The 6000-nt window shown below is 30.3% G+C and overlaps 1 protein-coding gene across 3 annotated transcripts in view; it reads right to left on the bottom strand.

Moving 5' to 3' along the window:
• The window catches only part of LOC106471163 (protein-glutamate O-methyltransferase-like), a 50533-nt gene that overhangs the window by 23765 nt on the left and 20768 nt on the right, over positions 1-6000 (bottom strand). The window lies entirely within an intron of this gene.

The following is a 6000-nucleotide window of genomic DNA, read 5'->3' on the forward strand; positions in this document are numbered from 1 at the left end:
CTATCTTATGCCAAGGCTTGTTTGGGCAATTTTATTTATGAGTAAAAGATGTCATGAGACATGACTGTTCTTTCTTATAATACTAGCAAGTAATTCTACAAGTATCTTTAGAAACAAATAAAATTTGCAGTATTTCCTTCTCTGATTACATATAGATGTGTATATTTTGTGCAAAACAAAATGTTTTGTTATAACCAGTACTCTACTGCATGTCATTGTGATATAAAGGGTACTATCTTCTTGCCTTCATCGAGGCTATACTGATATGGTACTGTTGCATCAGCGAGGTCACGTGACTAGTGTCACGCCACCTCTCGAACCTTCGGGAATAGTCGGGAGATTATTAGATATAGGGTAGTCTGGTATATATATAAGATGGTGACAACGTGACGGAACAATGTGTGTAGGTAGTGAGTAATTGATCTGCAGTGAGAAAGTATTGTTAAAGTTAACGTTCGTTATAGCGTTTGTTTTAGCGCGACTGTTGAAAATAAGTGTATTGGTAAAGTTATATTCAGAAAGAATAAACCAGTTTTATTAAGTAAGAACTTGTGTTGCTAAAGTTTCATCGGAACGAAGTTACGGAAAGTCAACTAACAAACGGAGACGTAACAGTACTGTTAAAACATTCTTTTTCTCTTAGAATAAAAAGATTATTTATTAATCATAAAATGAATGCTGGCTGTAGAGCCTCAACAAATTTCCTACTTTTGAGGTGTAAAACAGCATATCATGAGCTCATTACACCATTTCTCAATAAAAGAATTACAATAGTACTTGAAAAGCAATCTGAAAAAAAAAAAGTCAAACCTAATAATCAGTTTAATTCATTATCTTACATCTTTCAGCAAAAATGTATCGGTCAGTAAATGGTTAGTTATAAGAACACTTACTAACAAAGTAATATTATGAATGGTTATAAGTGCTGCATATGAAAATTTGTCAATATTTTTACCAAATGAGCATTTTTCTTATAAGTCTGAAAATGTTAAGTTTACTGTTAATAAAAAATAACTTTTATAAAGTAATATACATAGTGTCATATCAGCTTAAATGAAAAAACAAGTAATTTTATGCAATTTATATTTCATTAATCTGTATTACACTTAATATATCCTAAAACCACATGAAGGTCACTCAGTCTTACAGCCTCTACAATGGATGTGAAAAATATATTAAACCATGATACTTGTACAGTTTTCAGAGTAAAACATAACTACAACAGCAGTCACTTTCCACTAAAAGTATGTTTCTCAATATATTCTATGACTATCATTGTGTATAGATTTCATAAAATACGAACATTCAACATTTAAAAAGGCACAATAATCTATTGTGCAAGTTAAAAGTAAAATATACAATTAAAACCTCTACATGTTTTAGTAGAAAAAGTTCCACTATCTTTAGGAGACCAGAAGAAACACAGGAAATTTATTTTTTTATTTTTATACCAGCAAGTAAACATGTACAATTTGCATATTATACAGTGCCATCTACAAAACAGACTTCCAAAAATTCCCTTCTGTGCCACAGATGTTTCTCGATCAAATAAATTTTTCACATTTCTTTACTATGTGAATGTAAAATTTTAAAAGAAATTACATCAAAACACTTTTATTGTTAATTGAAACAGTCAGAATAATACAAATGTTAGTAGCTTAAAGTTTCCTAAGTAAAGTAGTTAGAAAATTAGTGTGAATGTAATTATATTTCACTGATGTTCTCATACTCATGTCTTGTTAATTGGGAAAATATATTAATAGAGAAAATACATAGATTTAAAAATTCTCACTTTCAGAAGATAAACAACTGAATATTTAACATTTGAATAACCAGAAAAATAATTCTAAGAATTAAATTTTTGTGAAGTAAGGCTATCAAAAAATTACATTACAAAAATGTAGTGTATGCATGATATTATAACAGTGAATTCCTATGTAAAATGTATATTAAAATGCTTTAACAACTGAGCTAAAAAACTTATGATTACAATACAACGTGTTGCAAACAAAATCTGCAATGAAAGAAAAACATTTTAAATTGTTCACTTTCTTGTTATATAAGTAACTTTAGAGTAAGTTTTGATAATAACTTACTTTTCTGAATGTTAAAAACAAGTTATTTAAACTGTAAATATATTTGTAAAATAGTACTATTAAACTAATTTTGAAGAATATGCATATGTATAACACCAATATTTGACTTTGGAAACATTTTAAAAGATTTTATTATGTATGTTTTAGAGACAATGTTTTTAAGTTTAGAATTTGGATGCAAACTGTTTTTAAAAAATTTAAATTACTTAAATTTTTCTAGGTTTTAAAATAAGATTGAATTAACTGAAATTTTACAATATATTAAACAGCAAGTATTATAAAATGTTAAATTTCAAAATATTAGAGAATTTTTATATAAAAACTGCCAAAAATTGTTAGAGTAAAACTGTCAAAAACTATTATAATAAAAAATAAAAACATTTCTATGCACTTTTAAATTATGTTATTCCAATTGCACATAGCTGTGAAAGATGTTAAAGATTAACCTTTGTAGTTAGCAGGTATGTAGGTGTTTAAAACAAATCAATAACCTACCTGTACTTACTTTGTAACAGTGCAATGTGTAAGGCAAATGGTTGGATAAGCTTAGTATTATGTTTTTGAAATTTGCAATGAGAAAGTAAATTTTCATGTGTTTGTTTTAATTCCTAACCTCGAGATCTTAGGTCTTGTTATACTGTTCATAAAAGTATATTTTCAGATGTTTTACTTATCACCGTCAGTGGTCCACTTGAAGTAATCTGTTTTAATTCTAATTCATTACAAAGAAACACTTTCCGACAACAGGCTGCAGATGATGAATGACAATTTTAAATGTGGGGCAATGTGGGCTTGAACACCCATATTTGCTATCAATTTTTAATTCCAAGATTAAGTTTTGCAAGTAGAGGTTAGAGCTGATAAATAAAAAAATTATTTTCACATATTTCATCTATAGGATGAAATATACAATGATTAAATAATAAAAATATGATACACAGCAAAAACTAAAATTCACATGACAGAAACTGCCAATAATTATAGTTTATATTAGTGCTAACTTAATAGCTACTCTGCATTTGAAAAATATATACAAATTATTAAACTAACCCTAATACAACAGCAAAAGTTTATGTTTATATAAAAAACCAGAGGTGGGATCTCGAGACAAGCCTTGAAATCAAATTATGAGGTATCAGTCTTGGTCTGTGTAGTTGCAAGTAACTTCACACACTGATTTTGTTTGTGAAAGCAGTCAGCTTTACAGCTTTACAGATTTATCTCATGACTGGTGTTCTGGATCCAAGCTATGGTTTTGTTTGGTTGAAAGATGATCCTCCAGAATCAGAAGTAGTTAACTCTGCCTTGAGGAACAGTATCATTGATGCTATTTTGAAAGAAGCAGATAGACTTCTTGATGCATAACCAATTAAAAGAGTAGCCAGCTGCACTGCTATACAACAGACTGATAAAATTGAAGGCTCTCAACCTCCACAGAAAAGCACTTGTTCAGTTCTTTTAGCATCATAGGTAAAGCACTAGCAACAATCCCAAAGAACCAGTCCTCAGCCTACAACAATCTGTTCTCTTGTTTTATTGATTTCTAAACTGCTTCCATCACTGTAAGATAACAAAAGTCTTGAAGAAGTTTGAAAGTAAATGGATTCTTTACTAAACTTTGTCCATTCTACGAGAAGTTATTCTGTATCCCTTCAAAGCAAAAGGTAGTAGAAAGAGTCTTCAACCGGCATTGGTAGTTGGGGCTGTCCAAGAAACTACATTGATCAAAAATTTCACCAAGCCTTCTCTCATCTCGAGTGTTTTGAAGATGCAACAACCACTTACAAAGAAGGTTATCATTTTTGAAAATGTGCAAACAAATTGTCAAACCTAATGAAAGCAATTGTAATGCTTTAAACTGCAATGCGTAAGTATATATTTACTTGAAATGTTATTTGATATTTACATCAAATTTACTCATTATAAACCATTATTAACATTTAACAACAATTAAATCCATTTCAGTAAGAATAAGAATCCTGTCTTTAGTAAAATGTATACTATGCAATGATCTTTTAGTCATCTGTTAGTGTCGAAAGGTTGCACTGCTTTTCTCTGCATACAATATTAAGTTAACTGGGCAACTGTTGTTCCTTGTTCTGCATTCTTCCTTTAGGTTACCAGTGGCAAGTTCTAATGAGGCTGGGTGAAATCATCCCCAACCAAAAAAAGTACACAGAACTTCTCCAGTAACTTGCCGTTAAAGGGAGAGTGGTTTCACAAGCCCAGGCACAAGAGGTGGAAGTAGAGAAGGACATGGTGGAGGAACCAATGGATAGATGGGAAGACCTGGACCAAATCTGTACCACCACTGGTATGTCCTATGATGAATAGCTTTTTTTTTTCATTGATACTTATTATCATGCATATAAATAGTCTAGACATATCAAATGTATGCCAGTTTGTAGATCAAGTGCTGTAACATAATTTTTCAGGTTGCTGTCCTGAGTGCCTCGTGAGAGAACACTGTAGGGGATTCTGTACAAAGAATGATTGGGGACTTTCTGCCTGTGAAGGGCAGGAAGAACAAGTCAACATTCCAAGACCTGCCACATTCATAAGTCCTGTTATTTTCTTAAATTTATGAATTTTCCAGTGTTATAGAGGTAAAATCCTAGCTTTGTTAAATTTGATAACGTTATTGTAACTTGCAATAATGAACTTCTTAATGATTCAATAGAGGCATGTAGACAAATTCACCCCAAGTGCCAGGATGAGCTGCAGATGGTAGAAACTCTTAAGCATGCACCAAGCAAGTGTTCATGGTAAATATGCTGACAAATAAAGTGATGCACTTGTATTGGTCAAAACTGTTAACTAATATACACAATAAAATATACCAATTAAAATATACAGAATATAATATAGCCAAGTTTGAAATGCATTCCAGACAAAAATAAAACAGAGAATACAATGACATCAATGCTAAGCCACATACCAACTTTGCCTGAGCATCATATTGTATGAAACAAAATATTCATTTTTGGCATAAACTAAGGATGTAACTTTATTTGTATAGCAAGTGTTTATAAAGATTAATTTAATTAACATTGTTTTGGCATATAATAATATTACAGTCCTTGGCAGAAACATGAAAATACAAATCTCAGACCTTTTGATTTATGATTTTATTAATAGCTGTATTGATCTGTCAAACTGAATTGATCTTTTATATTTACAGGCATGAATAGAGACTATATTAGAATTATAGAGATAAAAAAATGTATAATTTGTTTTTGTAATGTTGTATCAAAAAATGTATAATTTGTAATGTTGTATCAAAAAAATGTGTAATTTGTAATGTTGTATAAAAAAAAATGTATAATTTGTAATGTTGTATAAAAAAATGTATAATTTGTTTATATATAGAATATAAATCAATTGTTTTGATATTGTTACGTCTCTGGTCGTTTGTTAATTTCCCGTAAAAATTCTTCCAGAGGAACTTCAGTGATACAAGTCCTTTCTTAAATAAAACTAGTTTATTCCTTCTCAATACAACTTTGCAATACACATAATTTCCACAGTCACTTTAACTTCAACACACGCTATAATTCACAATGATTTACACACTTTACTTACGGCTTGACTTGATTATCTGTCTCCCTATCTCTTTGTCTGCTATCCAATTAATTATCTCGCTTTATTTGCCACACTTATATACAAGAATAAAGGGCATCTAGAATGCACTGGCCTCTTCATGAACCTTCTAGACACTTATCACGTGTTACTAGTGTCACGTGACCTCCGCTGTCGTAACAATATAATATAATCATAATTCTGTATGTTTAATAACTATGATACCAGATTTCAGTTATTGTTACGACTATTGTCTAGATACATATTGTTACGTCTCCGTTTGTTAATTGATTTTTCCGTAACTTCGTTCCGACGAAATTTTAAC

This window comes from Limulus polyphemus, unplaced genomic scaffold, assembly GCF_000517525.1.
Source record: "Limulus polyphemus unplaced genomic scaffold, Limulus_polyphemus-2.1.2 Scaffold110, whole genome shotgun sequence".
NCBI lineage: Eukaryota > Metazoa > Arthropoda > Merostomata > Xiphosura > Limulidae > Limulus > Limulus polyphemus.